Genomic DNA, 13,437 nt, shown 5'->3' with positions numbered 1-13,437 from the left:
ACTCTATAAACTCTTCTTTGGGGTTTTGTCTAATTCTGTAAATGGAGGACAGAGAAATTGATTGTTTTGAAAAATATATTTCTATGTAGGAATATTTAGAACTGTATTTGTTTTTCTTATTGATTTCATTCAATAGGAAACAACCATTTGAAACAAACATTCACACACAGATACAAGTTCACTAAGGGAGGGTAACACACCACAGAGATAAGATTTTTAGCACACACTGTATTAGTCACCTTTTTGCCACAATGATAGAAGACCAGAATCCACACTTAAAGGAGACAAGATTTGTTTTGGATGCCACTTTCTGAGACTTCTGTTCACTGAAGGCTGGCTCCACAGCAGAAACATCAGGAGTTTATGGTAGCTGAAAACTGGCCCATGTATAGCAAGCCAGAAGCAGAGGGGCAAAAGAGAGGCGTCTAAGAGATGAACATGCAGGTACAAGTCGTGCTCCCATGACCCAGCTCTTCTGACCTTTTATTTTGTAGTTGACTCTACAGACAACTGAAATCTTGTTTTATTTGAAAAAGTATTCATAATAGGTAGATAGACAGACAGACAGACGGATAGATAGATAGATAGATAGATAGATAGATAGATAGATAGATTTCTCATTTATTTTTAATTATACTTCCTGTGGTGAGAGACAGATGGTTCTGTATAAAGTTTACTTAGTGAAACCGTGACAAAGAACAATCCTACTAATAATTTTTACTGTGACAAAGAGTTTATAAATAACTCAGAACTCCACAGATAGCACAATGTTCACTCAGAACAGAAATCCCATAGTATGATGTAAGATATACTATGCATAAGCCAGAATTTGCACTCTCAAAGGTTCATTAGCCCATTTTCTGCTAGAAATAGCAGAATACATTGGGACAGGCAAATCCTAGTGGGAGTTTTACTGTCTTAGTTCCCTACAGGTCTTTAAGGTCCACAGTCAAGGGGCAATGCTTGGTGGTGGTGCTTTGCAAACAAAGACTAGTGGAGGGATTGGGCCTCATGCAATAAGAGGGAGGAAGTATTGATTACATTTCCCCAGTCTCTGTCCCTTTATTCATAAAACTACCTCCTTTAAATCATGGGAGCTCCTCCCCCATGTACTTATCTAATCCTAATCACCTCCCAAAAGCCTCATTTTTAAAGGCTGTTGTTGATGAATTGTTGAATTAGGGTTTGGCTCTCTTATTCCCTTACATTGTGGATTCATTTCTACACACGAATACTTGACGGGGGGGGGCATTCAACTGTAGCATGATTTCCTATGGGAAATCAAAATGGCAGGGAGATTTCCTCATTCTTCAGCATCTATCCCTACAGCCCACGGCAGCAGAGGTAGCACAAGGAGAATCAAAAGGAACGTGATGAATTATAGTGCAAACATATTTCTGCTTTGAACTTTTGGGTAAATCTCCCTTGTACATGAATGTGTATATATATATATATATATATATATTACACTTTTTTCCACCAAAAATGTATACATTATACATTTCAGGTAAATGAAAGCTTGTATAAATATTTTAATACTAAATTTATTGAGATGTGAGATTAACACACATTACCATTGGCCTTTAGAGTTACTAGAGGTGTTCAAAGCAGTGGTCATTAGTATGCAGACAATTATTAGTATGACAAATTGCTGCCTAGGTAACCTTGGCCCATTGAGATTGCTGCATATGCATTTTCAATTTCTTTTCTATGGACAGGCAGTGCAGTGGGTTTTCTATGAAACATAACATCCTCTATTCCCATAGAAAAGTGTTTTCCACATTATAATGTTTTGCCCCTAGTAATAGGGATGTTTACCAGGAACAATTCAAACCAGTGGGATTAAACTAATGGAAAACAAAGTCTTTGGTTAAAAATAAAACCACATATGATATACTGTGATACAATGGAAAATATAGGTGTAATCTAGGTAAAAGGGAGAAAGAAATCAAAACAAATCTGCAGTTTTGAAATACATAGATAATTAATTTATAATGAGGAGCAGCAAACCACATTCCCCTGAGAAATGAAGTCCCTACTCTTCGTTCTGTTTAGCCCTCATCTTTCCCTGCTCACTTGTATACACAGAGCAGGCTGGAAGCAGGGACTGTTCCCCTAGATGGCTGAAAGGAGTGTGGTGGAGTTAGACCTAGGAGACTGAACTTCTTGCCTCTGCTAGCAGCAAAACAATAACCCCCAGGCTAGGATCTCCCCCTCTTCTCCAGCCTGGCTATCTGCTGAGATGAAGGCTCCAGCAAGAGCTGGTGAATTGTCAGGGCAAAAAACAAATGAGATAAAGTCACTGTAGAGGCCACGAGCTCAAACTGAAAGTGCCTTCCCAGCTCAAAACACTGGTTCCCAAAACATCAAATTATTTGTTAAACATGGCTGTAAGTCTAACAGCCTCTTTGCTTGACCCAGGAGTGTATTGTGCCTCTTTTGCAAGCCAGGCCTGCAGACACCATTATTCTCAAGCTCTCGGCCACAACTCCTACTCTGTTTTCTTCTCAGTGTCACAATCAATAAAAACTATGGCCAGTCTAGCTCTGGGGCTGCTTGTTGCTTGGGGCAGCTGGTCATTCCAGAAGTCCTTGAAACTGTAGATCTAGTTTTGCTTACCTTTGCTGTAGGACACATAGACATATGGCTGGATAGGAGTCCGAACCCTCCATGGGGGTCCTTGGTAAATTATGAGTCAATAAAGTGGAAGAAATAAGGCAAACTGTTTTGTTTCTGTATTCAAAGTTCTTCATTCTTTTTAATTTTATTCATTTACTAAATCAATTATCATACACATATTGATGCTCACACTAAACATAATGTAGTGTGTTCTTGGAGACAGAAATAAAGTTTAGCTCTTACGGTGAGTAACTGTAATCATGGTGGAGCAAACAGACAGGAATGTGGTGGTTGCAGAACTGTTTAGTGAGTACAAGAATAGATGCATATAAGATGTGTCAGGATAATGTAAGGGAAGGGGTAAGAATGCTGCAGGAAAGGCTTGTCCTGGATGGGAGAATTATGGTGAATTTCAAGGCTGAGTGAGAGTTCTCCATGCTTAAGAGGTGAAGAGATGCACTATCTAGAGTAAAAACATGCATTTCATCTACAATAGTAAGCAGCCTCATTAATAGAAATTTTGACTTCTGGTCTAGCGCTCCACCCTCTATATCACACTGGTGAAGAAATTTAACTGGGTACACAATTAATGCAGATATTGAATAGAATGCAACAGGACTAAAATCAGCAATAAATTTGATTGCTTCTTGTGCAGAGCAGACACATAATAAAATCTGTTCCTTTTGTACCATTCCTTTTCTTCTCTCTTTTCACCCACGCATCAGACTAAACCAATTGTTCCTTCCCTTCTTTTGTGACAAACCACAGAGAAAGCAGCCTCTGAGAAGGTAATTTCATAGAGCAGAGAGAACGTTTTCTTTCACAAGTGGAGAGCATCAGATATCGCTGTGCTCCGGGTTTGTTTTCTTATCTTGACCTCAGAATCTGTAAAATGTCAAGGATCTCTCCATGTCCTTGTGTCGCTGTCAAACTTACCAGGCCAACGGAGGACACTTTGCACCATTGTATCCTAAACGTGGAAGTGTTAGGTGCCACATCCTGACATGGCCATATGTGCTAGAAATTTCAGCACCTTGGCAGGGACTCTATTTCTGCCACTAACTTCTTAACACAGGAGTAAAATTGTGCCATTTCTCAAAGGTGGACATCATTTTCTCACTTCTGGAAAATGAAGTTGGATCAGGTTATCAACTAACATATTATGTTTTGATGATCTTACAGTAGTAATATTGAATTTCACCAGCTTTTATAATAAGTGTAAGTAAGTCCATATGAATTTTGCCTTATAGTCAGTGTATAAGTAATGAAACACCAATTTCTTTTCATTATGTTTAAACCCCCTATAGCGTGGGTTCCTAAATAGAAGTCCATAAAATCATTTTTTCAGGGAGATCTTATAACTGTGTTAAGATTACTGTATGTATTTACCATTCTAATTGTGTGTGTGTGTGTGTGTGTGTGTGTGTGTGTTTGTGCGTGTGTATACTACAGCTGATATACAGAAGACACCTATTGGAAAAGGCTTCCTGTTGTCCTCAGACTGAAAAATAGATCTGTGATCTCTCTTGACTGCTCATCCTACCTTGTCTCCATCTCTACTAATCCTGTCCTACAGTTCTCTTTCTCTAGAAACACACACACACACACAAACACACACACACACACAAATTATAAATTATAAATCATGTTGCAATCTATTTCTCTATTGAGTATTTTAGAGATTTTTAAGACATGTATTTTTCATAGTTCTACCAGGAAAACAAAATCTAGTCCATAATTTCAAGCAGAGAGAATTTTTGAAGAGAAATGACCATACAGATTGTGATAGAGCTGAGAAGAAAACAGAAGAAAGGAAACAAGACAATCCTGTTGCTCACCTATCTCAAGGAGACATTATACCCTGTGGGTCAAGGGGACAAAAAAAAAAAAAAAGAAATAGTGTGACTAATACACAGGAAACAGAAGACAGGATCACCTTTCAGAGCTCTAACCACACAAGTCTCAAAAGTCATATAAAAGAATGAGTGCCAAAATAGTGTATAAAATGAGTACAGGTAAGCCCAGTATTCTGGGAAACTGAGGCAGGACAATCATAAGATCGAATTTAGCCTGAATAATTTAGTAATTTCACAAGATCGTGTCTCAAAAAAATATCGATAGAGTACAGATGTAGCCCACTGCAAAGGAACTGTGCTCCATCTCCAACACTTAAAAAGGTCAGTGCCCCTGTAAAAGTGTGCAAATCAATTTGAGGACAGGGTATGCTCTCATCATAAACATGTCAGGGAAATAGATTTTTTGAATAAATTTGTTCTTTCTTTCTCTTCTTGCTTTTTAGTTCTCATATTTCCTCCGTTTGCAGGTTCCACAAGCTTTAAGACTTCTCAAAGCCCATCACTGCTCCTTACCACCAAAATCATATTAAATGTTCTACGTGTCAGTGTATGCTCACTACCAGTCTCTCACTCAGATTCTTTATCACCTAAATTGGAAATAATTCCTACAGTTTCACTTCTGTTTAAGTTCTTCATTGATCTTCTTCAGGTCAATCTTTTTAATTCTCATCCATGATCATACCAGTTTCCTGTTCCCAAAATTTTAGAAATATCAGATTTAGAGATGATGTATGATTACTTTATGACTGATGTCTGACTGTCGTAGTATTTTGCCCCACCCCCCCCAGGGTGAAGTGGACTTCTTCATGTCCTGTGCTGTGACATGACCACATTTAGAGTGGCTTCCAGTAAGATATGACTTATAATAAGTTTTTCTAAAGATGGTTTCTTTAAATAAGAAACCATCTTTCTAAAAATAGGCAGCACTGTCGAAATCTGAATTCTACACTGTTCCAACTCACACTAGCGAACTGTTTTCCATAATTCTTCATTTAGTCCCTTCTTTGGTCTTCCAATTTCCCATACTCTCTTTGTCATTCAATAATGTCATATTCATATTTATCCATCGCTCTCTTATTTTGTCCTATCTGTTCTCCATTTGAAAATCTTCATCATCTTTTTCTTAGTTGAAATTGAGAAGTTTGTAATGGATTATGTCTCCCCATTTGCCTCAGTCTAAATAAAATAAAATTGCTTATTTCCTTTAACAAGTACCCAGTCTTGTTTTGTTTTTCTTCCTTTTGACATCAGAAATGAACCTGGTTGAATAACACTCTTAGCACTTCTCTGTACACTGCTATACAAAATAAATGTCCTATTACTGTGACTCATGGGGTGCTTTCTGCCTGGACAAATGTTTCCTCTTGATTGCCATGCCTAGATACTTGCTCACTTTTGAAAATTTTATCAAATGCTACTTTTAAAATATAACTGATCATATAATTTAGTTATTCACTTTTAGCTATCCATTCTACTGTCTTCCTGGGTACACTAATGCCTGAAACTTCTGCTTCTTCCACTCTTGTGGAAGAATGAATGTCGTCAATCTTGTCAGTTTGACTGGTATAAGAGACTCTTGCAGAGGTGACTGGACCACGGGGCCCTGTACTCATCAGTAGATTAATCCACTTATGTTCACAGCTGAGTGTGCTTTGAAGAGGTGGAGGTGGGGACCGTGGGATGGCTTTGGGGACACTGCCCCTGCTAGTCCTCTTCCCACTGCTCTAGTTCCTGTGTGCCCTTGAGAGCACAGCTAAGCTTAACAACGCCCTTCCACCATGGTGTCCTGTCTCACTTCAGACTTGCAGCAATGGCAACAAGACGTTATAGACAGCAAGCTCTGAAACCACGAGTTTAAAAACCGTTATTTCTTTCACATTGTGTGTGTCAAGCAATTTTTTCCCATCAACAGGAAAGCTGACCAATACATGTTCCCTGTGATAATACATGGCCCTGCAGACTATACCATGTCCGCACAAAAGACTCACAAATTCTAGGTAGATCATTTAATATCTGTTCAAAATTTTCCAGGTTTTTTTTCTAGTTTCCTGACAGATAAAGATCTCTTTTAGTAATTGTTGTAATAAAGAAAGGACAAGTGTTAATTTGGCCCTTAAGAAGCATAAGAAATTTTGTGCATTTATGTAACAGAGATTTCCAGGGTTTCCTTGCCACAATTTGACTAATCCTAGTATGATTTTATTTATCTGTACCTCCCTTAGCCAATCGCATATTTAATTTCAAACATTCAAAAGTAAATTATAATTGTTTAGTCACTTTTAATATTTCTTCTAGTAGGTTGGAAAGTTTGGCAATAAAATTTGCTTTTAAGGCTATATTACACTGAGTAATTACTTGATAAATGTATATTCCTTATGAGTGACTATAGAAGTCAATAAAATATGACTTTATAACTAATTTTTGTCTACATTTTTAATGTAAGCTTTATTTTTAAATGCATACTTTGCATTGCATAATATTATATGTGCTCACTGAACCAACTGTTCATTTTGCTTCCTAAGAGATTATTTGTACTGAAAAGGGCATGGTCAAATCATTATCGATATACCCACAAGATTTTGTACAACATTTCCGAGATGTGTTGGCTGGTATAAGATTGGCCTTGATTATGCTTGGAATGAAAGTACCAATACAGATTTAGAAAGTGCTGACACAGTCCCTCTGGCTTATATATCTATAACCAGTCTGTTTCCAATTTTACAAGAAGGTTTAGTTGGCAATGTTAGCATTTTTTAAAAGTTGAAAGCTATAAGAAATAACCTTAGCTTTAATAGGTTTGTTTTGCTAACAATGTAGTTTTTTTCTTTGAAAATTATTGATTCATTTTAACACTTCATCATAGCATTGTCAACTTTATTTACTACTTGAAAATAGTTTCAATAGCTAATATTAAATAAGGGGAAAGTTGCTAAAGACAATTCCAAAATAGGAAAAAGTACCAGGACAATTACTTCATATATACATGTATATGTATATCTTGATGTATAAATTTATAATACATAGTTTTCCTTAAACCAATTACTTTTTGACATAACCAAACTGCCATAAGAAGATTTGGCTGAAGAATAAAGCTACTGCTCATTTTTTTCCCACATAAACTTTAGAATTGTGACTACTGGATTTCTAAATTCATTTAAGTAAGATGACATAAATTGAAGTCTCTTAGCAGTCTTTGAGAGAATCCAATGGTAACATAATGGGTACTCATGGGAATAACAGCTTAATTGTAAAAAATAACTGAATGTGACAGCTGTTACCTTTCTCTTTGGGATCAAATGGACTTCAGTCTTTCACTGTCATTCTCTTTGCCTGATTCATTTTTCTGCTTTCCTAGCACATAGTTTAATCTAAATTGTTGGAAATGTGCTTTGTATACCTTATCGAAGTAACTTCTGTATAATGCAGTCATAATATTTTGTCTCTCATTTTGGGGGCATATATTTGTTCTCCCGATGGTATTTCAAACTACACATCACCTTTGAATCTTCACTCAAGAAGCACAAATTCGAATCACATAAGAGAGATAAAGAGGAATAGAGAGGGTGATACAGCACGCACACTTTCACAGGTGTCTTCAGAATAGTAGATTGAACTATTCAAGAATATTGATTTAAATCAGTGAATTTAGTATGACTGTATTTTATTTTGTCTGGTAACTAACTGGTGTAGCCAGGATTTGCTATGAGAACAATTACATACAGGACATAAGATTTATAGTATTATTTATAATGGTCACTCAAGGAGTCAAATACAAAGAAAGTCAGGAAATTTGTCCACAGTGCTAAAGATCGAGAAAATCCAGCCGAAAGCCTGGACCCCATGGTAACAACCTGCATTAATTCAGCTGAAGATCAAGAGCTAATGACAATGACTGATTCTGTGAACAGTTCTTGGGTGGGCCATCCACGCTCTGCACCACACTGATTCAGTTCAGCTGGTGTTTGAGTTGATGACGTTACCAGTCCACAATATTAACTTTGTAAGAGTCATAATTGCCATTTTTTAAAAAACAGTATTTCCTACGTGATGGTTATTAAAACTAATAATTAGAAACAAACAAATACTATGAAGATTATTAAAGATAAAGAACATAATATAAGAGGGTTCTTTGGCTTTAAATTCTCCATTAATTTATAAACTGATGCTACCATTAAGATGATTATTTTAGAATATCCCTGAAAAACAGGTTTTCATATATTTAGTTTTATAAATTTTATATATTTATATAATGATAATCTTATTATAGGTCTTATTAAGTAATGGGTATTAATAAATAATACATATTATTATAAGTAAAGTAAACATCAATGTTGTTTGCAAAAAATAATAACAATGCTTATCCCTTCAGCAAAGATTTCTAGAATTTAAATGTGTAACAATTTGAATTACTCTCATAGATATATTAAAAGCTGTTGTCATTCACACACAGATGGGAATTTGCGATTTTGAAGATGTTTTGTATTGTGTTGTGAGTCAACTTTGAACCAGTATATCATGAAATGCAATGATCTATAAAGAATTCTTTAGAAATAGATGAATGTCATACATACAACAAAAATTTGAATGCAGCTGCAAATAATTTATAGAGAATTATTTTGGGGCATCAAAATTTCTGAGAAACTGACACAGGATACTGGTAATAACTGGAAAGTCTCAAATGGCACAGAAGGCATGAAAGGTCACCCTGATGGTTTCAACCGAAAACCTCAGAGCCAGCAGTGCTTTGTCACAAGCACAAATGGTCTGAAACAAAGCAAGTATTCCTGAGATTTCAAAGAAGGAAATTTTGCACTATGCAAAGTAGCTAGAGGTGATGTCTAGAACTCTATAATTAGTCAATGAATGTTTATTTTGATAGAATAACGCCTGTATCAGTTCAGTGGAAAACTTGAAAGCAATGCTCAGTAAGAGAGCCGTGGAATTCTGTTGCCACATGCATTCTATTCTCTCTGATAATGATAGCTGAATTAAAACCTCATGGGAAAGTCGGTTATTTTTTTTTTCAGTCTAAGTTTCCCCTGAATTGTAAATTATTACTTTTCTCAACATAACTATGATGGTCGCTTTCAACTTCTGCTGTGAAACAGCAGTTCCCAAAGCCAAACTGACGTTTAGGAACATGGTGGGAATCTCCCAGAAGTCTTGCACAAATAGTATGGATTTGTTTGGTAAGAATTTATACAGGAATAACCAAGATCCTTTAGAACATTCAAATTCCTGACAAATCTCCCTGGTATTGATGAACTGAACTCTTGAATGGCAGGAATGCTACTGCACTTTTTGTCTCTGTAATCCAGAAGCTTATGCAGATATTTGCTGGATTACTCGCAACTTGTTCTTCTATTGAAAAAGCCCCCAGACAGATACTGCACCCATCTAACAGTAATACACATGAAATCCCACAAAGATAAAATCCTTCTCAAAATGTTTCCATTACTTACACTCAATTCAGGATACAAATTTTGCTCCTGAAATCTTGTTTGCCCATTTCCATAACACAGTTGGATCAAAATGAGAGATTAATGCAGTGAATAAGTAAAGCATACATGCAAATTTTTCCTAAAATATTCCAAAGCAATGATATGTTGTCTTGAAGCCAAACAGTCAGCTTTATATATGTAATATACCACACCAGTACCTAATGACTTAAACAAAAAAACATTCTAGAGGTTAGAAGGGTGGTGATGATGATATTATTATGTAACTAAGAGTACCTTTTAATCTTTTGTGAGTCAGATGGACACGTTTGCTGCTTTTGCTTGGTCTATGTTTAGAAACCATACTAAGGCCTATACATTTGTTCCACTGTATCCTCATGGCAGCCCTTCACTCCACGGAACTGAGAAGTATGTGAATCTTTTTGAATCCTAGGAAACAGAATGACAATATTTTTGCCAAATTTAGTGGCCAAAACAAATCACAATCCCAGTCCAAATCCCAGTCCAAATCCCAGCCCAAATGTAGGAGAAACAGACTCTTACATTGTATCGGAAACACTATAAAATAAAATTCCCAGTATGAGACACAGAAAATATTAAAGAACTGGAAATTTCTATGGTTTATCAGTAGTTTATATCTCCAAAAGATTTTCATTATAGAAAGTAGAAAAAGAAAATTAAAAAAAGAAATGGAAAGGAGATCAAATAGATGTCTTGTGAGTAGTGAGTGGACTCAGAACTTAACTAGCAGCCCACATAAAACCATGGAAAAATGAGTTCTCATGCTGACTCTTTAGTCTGTGATATTTTACCTTGGCCAACGTACAAATTTTCTAAAATTTTGTTTTATTCTTTAAAAAATAGAAGATTTGTCCATTCTGGGACAGAGTAATTTCTGTTCCAGAGAACACAGTCATGTCCCTATTAGCGGTCATAAAAACTGGAAGTTAATGATAAGACTTTTAGTGTACATTATGAAATACAAAAAGATATATCTAGAAAATAAATTATTGATGGTATCATTTTTGCTACAGAAAAGCTCAGCAAATTCTGCTGGTAATATGCTTTTTAAAGTGAGGCCTGGATTTGGGGCTTTCTTGTTGAGTCAGCTCTGCTAGATCAGGAGTCTGCATTACTTATAAGGCTTCAGTTAGGTAGTAACTGAAAGACCATCATTTCTAATATGCATGGTAGTGTAAAAATATTTGATTCAAAATATTATATGTGGTTCTTGAAAAACATCACATTCAAAAATTCAAAACTGCACTTTGCAGAAAGTAAATCTTTTATTGATCATAGTACTTTTCTGCAAATAATTTTACATGGAACATACCATGTATAAAAACTTACAAGATGCTTTGTATCTAGTGAAAGTATTTGAGTATGTTTTTTTTTTCAAATTAAATTATTCCTAAAATCAAACATTAAAGATTTAGATGTTTATAAAAAACTTTTTAATATGTAAGAGTAAAGATCTGGAAAGTATTTGATTAGGTTGATTATGCAATCAGTTTATTCACAAAGCTAAAAAAATGAGTTAGGTTTTCTTTTCTTTAGAACTGAGCTGCTTGGGCTACCTCACTATGAGTCACTACTTAGTAGAGAGAAGATTACAAGATCTTCCCTTCATTTTCTTTGTTCCTGTGTGTGCATGCATGCATGCTTGTGTGTGCGCGCGTGTGTGTGTGTGTGTAAGGGATCAGAAAGAGAATTTCTAATGTTTTTCTAAGCACAATTCCAACACTCTACTCCCCTACTTCAAAAAATTGAGAGAGATTAGCGAGGTTAAAGACATTAGAATCATATAAAAACATCTAGTGAGGAATAAAGACTATAATTTAATGTAACAGTTTCCTGTATAACAAAGCACATCAGAATATTCCTGTTGTACACTGAAGAGTAAAATCAATGCAGCACTTTGTTTCCTTTAAATGTCATTAACTTCAACACAAGCATGACACATGAGTGTTTAGTTCACCCTTGATTTATGTCCAGTATATGAACATAACTTCTAAGATATCTTCATGCTTTCATGTTTTGTACTATTTTTCTGCTTTAGAATACACAATAACACATGTTCAAAATCTTACTAGAAGTTTCATTTTGAGGCACATGCCATAATTGCACATACTTATAGAGTGATGTGATATGATACAATAACATTTGATAGTTATCAAATCAGTGTAATTAGCACATACATCACTTTAAACATTCAACATTCCTCTTCAGCAAATGCATTCCAAAGCCTCTCTTCTAGGTAATCTTTAGTGTTTGTTGTTGGGTGTTTGGTACCACTGTACTGGTTGAAAAACCTTCTCCAGCCCTCCCTCACTCATGTTCCTCACTCTTTGCTCTACATTCTACTTCTGCCGGGCTGGCTCCTGTCGATTCCACATGCGTTAAGGCTTGTGTCCCCCCAAAGCATGACTGCCTCCAGGTTACATGATGCTGCAGTTCAACTGTGCAATGCTGGGAATATGCTGCTCCTAGATTGAAAGATGCATGATTACTAAATTAATCCAGTAGTTAAATTAATCCAGTAGTTAGTAGTTGTGGATGTGGGTAATGCAAATGCCCACTCTGGGTGTGGGTGGCACCAAACAGAAGGCAAGTAACCCAGGTGGGATAAAAAAAAGACTTTTGTCTCATTTTTTGCTGTTTCTGCTCTTGCTGCTTTCTGTCTCCAGCCTGGCCACCATGAACTGTTTCTCCTCTTCCCATCTGCCACACCATCCTTCCTTGTGACCAGCCAACTGTGAGCTGAAGCTTCTACAAATTGTGACCTACGGCGACCTTTCCTACTTTGACTTTTGGTACCTGGTCAGTAATGAAAAATTTACTAAGACACCATGTGAGTAAGACTGCATTTGTGGAGTTGTGCTTGGTTAATTTCATTTATCATACTGTATTTGTGTTCTTCTGTATTGTCTTGAATGTCAGCTTTCATCATTTTAAAGACGGTAACATTCCATGGACTATCTATGCCATATTTTCTTTATCCATTCACTCATCGATTGACACATAGATGACTCCATATCACACTACTGTGGTAGTTCTATAATAAACAGGAGATTACAGATATCTCTTGGGATACTGACTATTTCTTTTGGATGTATGTTTGATCATCAGTATCTCTGTATTTTGTACTTACATGTTCAGTGAAGATCACAACTACTTAGAAAAAAATTGCATCTGTACTGAAATAGTGTCTTGTCAATATTCCTTAAACCATATGGGTTAACAACTATTTGCATACCGATTGCATAATATTAAGCTTTATAAGTAACCTAGAGATGATTTAAAGAAGATGATAGAAAGTATGTAGGTTATATGCAAATTCAATTCCATTTTATATAAAGGAATTAAACATCTGCAGATTTCGTTATCCACAGAGTTCCAGAAATTAATTCTCCAAAGAAAGTCAGGCTACTGTATGCCCAGAAGAGGGACTGCAGAATCCTGTGGTAATTTTGTATTTCAGTTTTTGAGGAACCTCACATTAT

The 13,437-nt window shown here is 35.9% G+C and overlaps 1 long non-coding RNA gene across 1 annotated transcript in view; it reads left to right on the top strand.

Annotated features, from left to right (window-relative positions):
* The window catches only part of LOC134474113 (uncharacterized), an 85,609-nt gene that overhangs the window by 14,512 nt on the left and 57,660 nt on the right, over window positions 1-13,437 (top strand). The window contains exon 2 of the long non-coding RNA XR_010044728.1: window positions 12,622-12,785. This is a non-coding gene — a long non-coding RNA (uncharacterized LOC134474113). The remainder of the gene's footprint in view (window positions 1-12,621; window positions 12,786-13,437) is intronic.

This window comes from Cavia porcellus, unplaced genomic scaffold (genome assembly GCF_034190915.1).
Source record: "Cavia porcellus strain 051 isolate PalLab524CR breed Dunkin Hartley unplaced genomic scaffold, mCavPor4.1 scaffold_30, whole genome shotgun sequence".
NCBI classification, from domain to species: Eukaryota; Metazoa; Chordata; class Mammalia; order Rodentia; family Caviidae; genus Cavia; species Cavia porcellus.
Note: the sequence above shows the minus strand (reverse complement) of the source record. Positions and strands in the feature narration are given on the sequence as shown.